Here is an 11,753-nt window from a genome sequence, read left to right as displayed (position 1 = left end):
AAAGTCTCTTCCTGGGCTAATTTCTAAGACAATTGTGACCTCTCTCCTGTGTGTTGACTACACTAGTTTACATTTGAGTCATTTCTCAGTTTTATGGGAGGCTTCTTATTTCTTTCTCATATCTAAATTAGTTCAAGTAATAGAATTTAAAATAAGAAGCAATTAGCAGTATTGTGGGAAAGGGTGAACAAAAAGACGAAGAACAAATTTTGAGAGGGTTAGGTTTCTCCTCATTCACATGTAAAATAAAATGTTTACACATTATATAAACTCATGGCGAATAAAAGTAATGAAAAATAAAACAGGGGAAAAGGTCAAAGAGTTTCACAGAAAATAAAATAAAAGCTATCCTCTTCATTTGGAGATTAACTTTAACAATTGTTTCAAATGTACTGTAATTTGACTTCCTTTACAGAAGATCAAGTTTTTCTCCCTATCAGCCTCTTGCTTATAACACAGCACACTACTCTCCAAGGTTTGCCTGCCGACAACAGCTCTTAAATAAGAGTGAAGTGTAGCTGAATAGAATATGAACTAAATCTACACAGATGAACACAAAAAAGATCCCAATTTGTAGCCAGTATTTTAACTAATATTAGAGCCATTGCATTTAAAATTCTGTATTAATGAAATTTCAAATAAATCAAATACCTTCACAATGAATTATGGAACACTACATCAAAAACTAATGATGTAATGTATGGTGATTAACATAACGTAACACAAAAAATAAAATAAATCAAATACCTTTATATTTTTTTTGTCATAAGAAACTACAGAAAAAAAAAAGAGTAAGTGGAAACATCTAGAACTACTTGAGTATTATCTTGAGGGGAACATTCACTGGCTATGTGTTTACACTCTAAAAGAGTTCAGTTGACCTGTGTGAAGCACAGTTCCAGAGATTTGGTGGCTCAGATTTTTTGACTAACAAATCCATCTTCTTTAAGTGAAAATGTGTAAACAACTGAATTGTTCTCACCAACACAGCTTAAAGAACAAGGGAGATTCCACTGCATTTAATTGGTAAAGGAGCCACTTTCATAAAGAGATACTAAAGTCCAGACACATACCCATGCATAGCACCATGCTTCTGCTCAAAAATACTACCTGTTATTCTCCCATCACAGCACAAACAAACCATTTAATCTATGTGAGTTAAAAACTCCTGCAATATGCTACCATTGTCTAAAAATATTGCCAGCTATTCTTACATGTTTACAGGGTTTCCTCCAAAGTGAATTCTAGTAAATTATTTGAAAGTGAGTAGTTCATGTTAAAAGTGATGCTTAGAAATGGTAAGAAGGAAGGGCAGGATGCCAAGGGGACAGAAAGGGAGGAAGAAGCACATTTAGCACACATTATTAAGCAACCCGACCCCCTGGGCAACCAGAGCTCAGTCTTACTGGCCAATTGGGGAAAATACAGGACTTAATGACTCAGTGCATCCATCTGAGAAGAGTGTGAGATCACAGAGTGAAATGCATCTTATGCTTTCTAGAAAGAATCAGAAATACATAAAATGTGAAGATAGGTAGAGAGAAAATGGTATAGAATCATTATTTCTTGAAAATATGATTCTACTGACTTTTTGTATACTTTTGTTCTATACTTTCCAAAAAAAAATAATTAAATGATGGTGAGACAAATGATCCAACATACAAAAAAGAGAGAGTACAATTTTCATCACAATTTAGGGAAGATACTAGTGAAGTGTTGGCATAAATACTTGAGAGGGTTAGGTTTCTCCTCATTCACATGTAAAATGAAATGTTTACACATTATATAAACTCATGGCAAATAAAAGTAATGAAAAATAAAACAGGGAAAAAGGTCAAAGTCCTTATTTGTGCAAGGTCTTCTACTCTGTGTTTTACACAATTAATATATCTCAGATAACACACAGCAGTGTATTTCACATAGGAAATGCTCCCAGAGAATGTGTTGATTTTAAGACCATAGCTTGAATTTATACCACCCACATGAATCTGAAAATTGGTACAGAGGAGGAATTTGTTGAAAAGTCTCAGAGACCTGAAGGATGAGAAGTCATGACCCAGATACACAGAGGGTGAGGATGTTTCAAGCAGAGGGATATTAACAATTGTAGAGAGGGCTCATTAAGGCATAAAGAGAAACAGAGAGCGTGTGGTCATGGGGCATAGAGGGCATAAAATCAAGTAGTGGGATCTCAGAATTTGAGAGCAGATTTCAAGGGTTGAGGTGATATTACAGGTAACAAGCAAGGTTTACAAACAAGAACATAATATAATAATTATATTTTGGATCAAAGATATACAATAGCAGAATAGAAAATATACCAAAGGAAGATGAAAATGCAAGCAGGAAGAAATAAGTTAGCAGATCTCAACTAGTGGAGTTAATGAGGAAGCAGAACAGAGGAGATATCTTCAAGAAATATGCAGGAGATATATTTGGTAAGACTTGGATGGCAGTTCAAGTTGGAGAATGGGGGAGGAGAAATAGGACTGAAAGATCTAGCTTGGGTCACTGCTGAGACTTAATTCTATTCAATGGTATCATGAAAAAAATTGGGAGCAAATTTGGAAGATGGACCCAAGATTATAGGAGCTTCTGTGAAGTTGGGAACTTGAGTTTGTAGTCCATGGTGGAGAGAAGAGGAAGAGATACACAACTTGAATGTGCTCACAAGGAAATGAATACATTTTCAAGGGAGATTCTAGAAAATAAGAAGAAAATAAAGGGGAGACTGAAGCTGGAAGAGTGACATCATTTAAAGGAATAGCATGGGGAAATCTAGACCAACTGGCCAAGAGAAGCTAGGAAGAGAATTAGGACAGAATACAGTCTGAGTAAAATGAGCACTTGAAATGAGACTTGGGATTCTATAATATCACGGGGCACAGATATCATAGGTGATAGAAGGACTGATGAATGTATTTATCAGTTAGTAAATCCCCTAATGTTCTCAGTCTTCTGGCTCTCATCTCATGAACTATCCAAATCAACACTTGTTTTCTATTGAGGCTCATTCCCTTTGGTGAAAACATGATATACCTAAACCATTTACTGAATGATTTATTCTAGGGTTTAGAATTAACATTTTTACTTTTCTCTTGGGCTTATTAGATTTACTATTTGTAATCTTACTAATATGATCTAAGAATCTCTGCTGCTTCCTGTTTGAAGATGCTGCAATATGTTTCCTAGGATCATGGTTGGATTCCTCTTTCAGGAAAGATTTAAGAGAAAAACACACCACACTCAGTTTTCAGAGATCTGCGTTCTGTGAAGTGTTTCTCAAAGGATGGGGGAAAGATGAGGTGACCTTTGGGGATCTCATATGACACAATGATTTCATTGCAAACATAACAACTATATCAAAGATAGCCAGATTTACTTTGAGATTTGTGTGTCACTGAGCACACAGACCAGTTGTTTCCTTTGGAAAGATGGAGCATTAGAATATCATTGTGTCCCTTAAACATGACTTTTGAGTTGATGCTGTTGCTTGAAAAAAGACTTCCCATCGTGTCCCTCATCCCATGAATTTTCTCATACAGAAAGATTATCTTTAAATGCCATCTTTCTCCTCATCCCCATCCTCTGAAGTCCTCTTTATTAAATAATCACAACCTCCTATGTTCCCAAAGCTCCCATTGTCTGCATTGGGTTTTAGATTTGCTGACTTTGAAGTGATCTAGTACAACAGTTGGAACCAGAGGTGGAAAAGCTCTCCTGTGTTGTGCCTGTGTTTTCCACTGTGTTATCTACAAATATCACAGATGTGTATATGGTTAAATAACTTGAAACAAATATTTTCCTTCAATGTGTTCATTTCTTATGTGGTATTTCTCTTCCTGCAAGCAAAATTAAGTTTTAATTTGTGTTGAAATTCTTGTCAAAACAAGGCATTCTTTATTTATTATCTTTGAACTCACTAAACACCCATAAAGAGCCAAGAATCCATGTTCTCACTATTCCTGAAACCAATAACAAAGTCCCTTTTCCTTTCCACCTCTCCAAATCCTCCCATTTTTCAGGGCTCAGATCCCAATGTTTTCTCTAGAGGGGTTTACTAGCTACATTGATATACCCCTATTAATAGCACCACTAGAATTTAGAATCTAGATTTAATCACATTTTATTTTTAGTTTCTAGATTAGGTGGTTCCCCATGGATGCTCTGTGAACAATATGTTGTGCAAAGTACTTGAGTACTTCTCAGTGAATTATCGATACTTGTGTCTCTTTATGAATTCATTGCCATACTGTTCATTCCATAAAGACAGTGATCATGTATTATTTTTTAATACAAGTGTATGTAACTAATATATTACAGGCACTTGATAACTATTTAGTGAGTAGGCAAATGGATAAATAGTTGAAAGAGCATATCTAGCATGTACCTCGACATCTCCATGTGTATGTATGTGTGTATGCATGCATGTATCTATCATCTATCTATCATCTATCTATCTATCTATCTATCTATCTATCTATCTATCTATCTACCATCTATCTATCTATCATCTATCATCTGCCCATCTTGTTTCCCTAACTATAGTAGGCTCTCATCTTTAGTGTTAGGCTCTCTGAAATCAGGAACTTGATGTTATTTTTTAAATCTCATTCATCCTTCAGCATGGTATAGTAAAAGCTCAAACCCATTTAATAAATTCATGTTTAATTGCTTAATTATATTTAGTAAATAAAAAATCTGTAGACAAAGGTCTAAATAAATAAAGGGTCTTTTAAGTTCTTCTATAACCTCATCTCATCCATTTACATTTTGGAGGAAAAAGTACACAATAGTACTTATTCCCTAACTTTGTAGAATAAGTTTATTTCGGGCCTATGATTAAAAGATAAATTACTGAAATTTGGACATTCTTTTGTTATTTTTTGGTGACTTTTATAAGAGAAAAAAAATTTTGGTTCTGGACAATTGTATTTTTTTAAGGTGAAGGTCAAATTTATGTAACAAAAGAAATATGGCCTTGGGGGTCAGCCAGACCTACAATCAAATCTTGACTCTGCCAACATTTCTCTGCCATCCTAGCAAGTAATCTCTTTGAACTTGTGTTTCCTCAATTAAAAAGTAGAAATACCCATTAAAAAGATTATTAGCCATGATCAGGTGGGATTTACCCTGGGATGCAAGAATGGTTCAACATATGCAAATCAATCAATGTGCTACATCACATTAGTAGAATGAAAGGAAAAAATCATATGATCATCTCAATAAATGCAGAAAAAGCATTTGACAAAATTCAACATTCATTCATGATAAAAACATTTAACAAATTAGGCATAGATGGAACATATCTCAACATAATAAAGACTAAATATGACAAGCCCACAGCTAACATCATACTCAATGGTGAAAGGTTAAAAGCTCTTTTTCTAACATCAGGCACAGGACAAGGATGTTCACATTCACCACTCCTATTCAACATGCTACTGAAAGTCCCAGCTTGAGAAATCAGGCAGGAAAAATAAATAAAAGCCAACAGAATTGGAAAAGAAGAAGTAAAATTTTCTCTATTGACAGATTACTTGATTTTATATATAGAAAATCCTAAAGACTCAACCAAACAACTGTTAAAACTGATTAACAAACCTAATAAAGACACAGAATACTAAATCAATATCCAAAAATCAGAAATATTTCTATATAAACTGGCAACAAATATTTTGAAAAGAAATAAAGAAATTGATCCTACTTACAATAGCATCAAAAACAATAAAATTAATAGAAATACATTTACCCAAAGAAGTAAAAGATTTCTGTTCTAAAAACTGCAAGAAGCTGATGAAAGAAATTGAAGAAGACACAAATAAATGGAGAGGCATCCCATGTTCATGGATTGGAAGTGTTAATATTGTTAAAATGTCAATACTACTGAAAGCTCTCTATAGATTCAATGCAATCCCTATCAAAATTCCAGTAGCATTTTCACAGAAATAGAATAAACACTCCTAAAATTTACATGGAACTGCAAAAGATTCCAAATAGCCAAATAAATCCTAGAAAAGAATAAAAAAGCAGGAGACATCACAATTTCTAAATTCAAGATATCCTATAAAGCTATCATAATTAAGACAGTATGGTATGAGAATATTAACAGACAAAAAGACCAAGGGACAGAATCAAAAGCTTGCTTATAAACCCAAGCATAAGCAGTCAACTAATATTTGACAAGACAGTCAAAAATATTTAATGGAGAAAAAAACAGTCTCCTCAATAAATGGTACTGGGAAAACTAGATATTCACTTGTAAATCAGTGAAACCTGATCCCTATTTTACACTTCTCACAAAAATTAATTTAAAATAGATGAAATCTTAAATATAAGGCCTGAAACAATGAAATTCCAAAAAGAAAACATAGGAAAACAATTTCCTTGACATGAGTTTTGGAAATGTTTTTTTGTCTTGAAAATCACACATAACACACAAGAAACAAAATCAAAAATAAGCAAGTGGGACCACATCAAACTTTTCTCCTATTCCATTGGAAAAAATAATTGTAAACAATTTATCTTATAAGAGGTTAATATCCAAAATATATAATAAAGAATTCATGCAACTCAATGGCAAACAAACAAAATTAATTAAAAGTAAAATAATCCAATTAAAAATGAGCAAAGGACTTGAAGAGACTATTTTTTTCAAAGAAGGTATGCAAATGGCCAACAAGTACATGAAGAGATACTCGACATCACTATTTATTAGGGAGAGGCAAAATTAAAACCACAATGAAATATCACCTCGTGCCTGTTAGAATGTCCATCACCAAAGAGAAAAGAGATAACAAATGCTGGCATAGATCTGGAGAAAAGGGAATCCTTGTGCACTGTTGTTGAGAATGTAAATTGGTGCAACCACTATGAAAACCAGTATAGAGGTTTCTCAAAAAATTAAAAATAGAACTACCACAAGATCCAGCAATTCCAGTTCTGGGAATACATTTATAGAAAATAAAATCACTAATTCAAAAAGATATCAGCACCCCCATGTTTACTGCAGTATCATTTATAATAACCAAGACATGGAAACAAACTAAACACACATCAATGAATGAATGGACAAGGAAGTTGTATGTATCTATGTATAAATACATACACAATGGAATATTATTCAGCCATAGAAAATGAGGAAATCCTACCGTTTGATACAACACGGATAGACCTTGAAGCATTATGCTAAGTGAAAAGTCAGAGAAAGATAAATCCTATATAATCTCATTTTTATGTGGAATAAAACAAACTAGTAATAACTAAAACAGAAACCCACCAAACTCAGAATAAAAGATGAGATTTGTGGTTACCTTAGGTGGGGGGTTGAGGGAAGGGGAATTGGTGGAAAGTGGTCAAAGCTAAAAACTTCAAGTTACAAGATAAGTAAGTACGAGGGATGTAATGTACAACATGATGGCTACAGTTAATAATGCTATATGATATACAGGTAAGTTGTTAAGAGAGTTGATCCTAAAGTTCTCATCACAAGGAGAAATTGTTTGTCTCTTCTTTTTATTGTATCTATATGAGGTGATGGAAGTCAACTAAACCTGCTGTGGTGATCATTTTACAATATATGCAAATCAAACTTTCAGGCTCTACACCTTAAACTTATGCAATGACATATGTCAATTATTTTTCAATAAAACTTTTTAAAAAGTATAAATAATAAAAATACCCATATGACTAAATAACTTTGTGAATAAATTAGATTTTTCTGATAAATAACATGGACAGATGTTCTTGAACTCTTAGTCTCTCTGGGTTATCATGTTCATTGCACAGTGGATTCTGAACATGTATTGTGTTCTCATCTATGTGCCCATCAATGCTACATTCTTCTCCATTCACCTGCACAATCCAGGTACAATGGATTCTCTTGACTTCCACCTGCCAGTCTGTTTGGGCAATGGGAACACTGGCAGGAGTTTGTGGGGGGCGGAGGGGGCGGGTAAGTTGGGAATTTTGTTCCTTTCCTTTTCTTCCAGGAGGGAGGGATGTGAAATGTTGGCTCCTCCTTCAAAGGCAGTGACTTTGGTCAGTGCCTCCTCTTTTTAAGATAAATCCACCTTCCCTTTGAACCTTCAGCCCCAGGGACGGAAAAGGACACCATGTCCATCCCACTATCCCTTGTGTTTACCATGCCCTGAGAGTACAACTTTGTAAACCCTCTGCAAACCATCCAAGTAGAGTGTGCTGGCTGTTTTCTGAGGGAATCAGATGGAATCATCTTTACTATAGAATTATAATCATTGTTTTTATTTAGAATGCCCTAGACCAGAACTTCCCTCCTCTTTTTCTTCTCAAGAAGAAAGGAAAACTTTTTCCTTTCATTTGACTTTAAATATTCAAAATTAAGAATTTGAAGGAAGAAAGAAAAGGAAAGGGAGGAAGACAGTCCAAGGGTAGATTCTGTGACTAGATTAAATAAAAAGAACTTGGGGAAAAATGAAGGGGGGGAATCAGACGGGGAGATGAACCATGAGAGACCTTGGACTCCAAGAAACAAACGGAGGGTTTTATAGGAGGGGGATGGGGGAATGGGTTAGCCCGGTGATGAGTATTAAGGAGGGCACGTATTGCATGGAGCACTGGGTGTTATACGCAAACAAGGAATCATGGAACACTACATCAAAAACGAATGATGTACTGTATGGTGACTAACATAATAAAAAATAAATATAAATAAATAAATAAATAAATAAATAAATAAATAAATAAATAAATAAATAGAACTTGAGAGCCAGCAATGTTAGCTCACAATTAAACTTTAAAAAACGCTAGCAAAGAAGGGGGGAGTAACAATTCACTCAGAGTCCTTTTCCACAAGACAGCAACATCTTTTGTTAGAGTGCTATGAATTTCTTGGGAACACTATCATATAAAAACTTTAAACATCTGAAAGATATTACACTAAAGAAAAAGCAAGCACATTTAAAAATTCAATATTGGATTTGTGCATTGTCATTTCTACTTATGCAGAAATGCTTAGTTTTGTCTTAGAGAACTCTGGCGGACTGTGGCATCTAGCCGAGCAGCACAGTGAGTTTCTAACAATAATCAGATAAAAAGGAATAGTGACACCTGAGAGAGAGATAGGTAGATGTCAATAGATACACATATGGATATATAGGTATACTAACACTTTTATTTAAATATAATTAGATCTAATTTACATATAATAAAATTCACTGTTTTAGCTATATACTTCTATAGTTTTCAGTATACTGAGATGCATGCAGCCCATCACTACAATTTGATTTTTTCACCCCAAAAAGAAACCCCATAACCATTAACACTCAATGGCCTTCCTCCTCTCTTGACAACTCCTAAGATACTATCTGTATTTACATATTTGCCAATTCTGAGCATTTCATATATAGAATCACATAATATGTGATATTCTACGAGTTGCCTTCTTTGACTTTGCATTTTTTAGGATTCATTCATGTTGTAGTATGTATCAGTACTTCATAGATTTTTACTGCAGAATACTACTCCATGGTAAGGATATGCCACATTTTCATTATGCATTCATCAGTTGATAGACAATTGCTATTTTCCCACTTTGGGCCCTTATGAATAATGCTGTTATGAATATTCATGTACTGGTTTTTGCATGGACAAATCTTTTCATCATTTCTTATGGATATATACTTAGGAGTGGAATTCCTGGATCATATGGTAACTTTATGTTTCATATTTTTGAAAAACTGCCAGGCTGTTTTTCAATGGCATTGCTGCATTTTATATTCCCATTACCAGTGTGAGAGGCTTCCAATTTCTTCAATCCTCTATAACTCTTACTATTATCTGAATTTTTAATAATAGACATTATAGTGAATGTTAAGTGCTGTCTCATTATGTGTTTAATTTGCATTTTCCTGATGGCTAATGATGTTAAATAGCTTCTCAGATGATTATTGGCTATTTGTATATATTACTTAGAGCACTGTGTATATAGATTCTTTGCCCATTTAAAAATCTGGTTGTCTTTTTATTGCTGAAGTGTAAGAATTCTTTATGTATTCTAAGTACAAGTACCATATCAGACACATAACTTGTAAAATCTCCCATTCTATAAGTTGTCTTCTTACCTTCTTGATGATGTCCTTTGATGCACTGAAGTTTTTAGTTTATATATAAATCATTGCTTTCTCCGTGGTCATAAAGATTAATGCTTGTGTTTTCTTTGTAAGAGTCCTAGAGGTTTACCTCTTGCATTTAGGTCATTGATCCATTTTGCATTATTTTTGTATATTGAATTGGGTAGGGATCCAACTTCAATTTTTACAAGTGGGTATCTAATTGTTCCAACACCATTTGTTGAGAAGACTATTATTTCCCTCACTGAATTGTCTTGGCAGTCATAAAAATCAATTGACCATAAATGTGAACGTTTATTTTTAGGCCCTCAGTTTTATTCCTTGGATCTACATGTCTATCTTTATGTCAGTACAATACCATGTTGATTACTACAGCTATGTAGTAGGTTTGGGAAACCTAGCACAATTCTACAACTTAGTTCTCCTTTTCTCCTTTCTCAAGGCTATTTTGAGTATTCTGGGTCCCTTGAATTATCACATTAATTTTAAGATCAGTTTGTTAATTTCCAAAAAGAAGCTGGAATTTTCATGGTTATTACATGGAAGATGTAGTTCAGTTGAGGATATTGACTCAATATTATGCCTCTGCTCCAAGAACATGGGATTTCATCCCATTTATTTAGATCTTTATTTTTTTTTAAATTTTTTTATATTTTTTGAAAGATTTTATTGATTTATTTGACAGATAGAGACATAGCGAGAGAGGGAACACAAACAGGGGGTGTGGGAGAGGGAGAAGCAAGCTTCCCATTGAGCAGGGAGCCGAATTAAAAAATAGTTTGAAGTTTTCATAGTATAAATTAGAATTTCTTTTGTTAAAAGCATCAGTGTGTATCTCATTCTTTTAGAAGCTATTGTAAATGGAATTGTATTCTTAACTTTATTTTCAGATTGTTCATTACAAATATATAGAAACAATTTATTTCTAGATTTTTATCTTGTACTCTGCAAGCTTGATAAATTTATTAGTTCTAACAGTCTTATTTGTTGGATTTCTTAGAATTTTTCAAATACAAAGGTGCATTCTCTGCAATTAGAGATAGTTCAAATTCTTTCTTTCCAATCTGGATGCCTTTTCTTTAATTTTCTTTTCTAGTGGTTCTAGCTAAAACATTCAGAACGATATTGAAAAGATAGGAAGAGTGGACATTCTTGTGTTGTTCCTGATCTTAGGGGTAAGCAATCAGTCTTTTAGCCTTAAGTATGATGTTAGCCATGCATTTTTCTAGATGCCCTTTATCAAACTGAAAAAGATTGTTTCCATTCCTGGTGTGTCGAGTACTTTTATCATGATCAGTGCTGGAATTTTACAAATGCTTTTTCTGTACCTTTTGAGATGGTCTTGTGGCTTTTGCCCTTTATTCTATTAATATGGTATATTACCTTAATTGACTTTGTATATTAAGTCAATCTTGCTTCTACATTTTGCATGGTATAATCCTTTTTACATGTTGTTGGGTTTTATCGTCATAAGAAATAGTGGTCTATAGATTTTTTTTTCTTTGTGATGTTCTCATATTTTGTTGGTCTACTAACTTCATATACTTATGTGAAAGCTTATACAAACTCCAAAGATGAAATGAGAAGTGTTCTTCCTCTTCCTCTAGAGTTTTGAGTAGTTACTATTAACTCTTCTTTAAATAT

Source organism: Mirounga angustirostris, unplaced genomic scaffold (assembly GCF_029215605.1).
Source record: "Mirounga angustirostris isolate CCGP_5_RB_7025 unplaced genomic scaffold, mMirAng1.0.hap1 SCAF_2, whole genome shotgun sequence".
In the NCBI taxonomy this organism is placed as follows: domain Eukaryota; kingdom Metazoa; phylum Chordata; class Mammalia; order Carnivora; family Phocidae; genus Mirounga; species Mirounga angustirostris.
Note: the sequence above shows the minus strand (reverse complement) of the source record.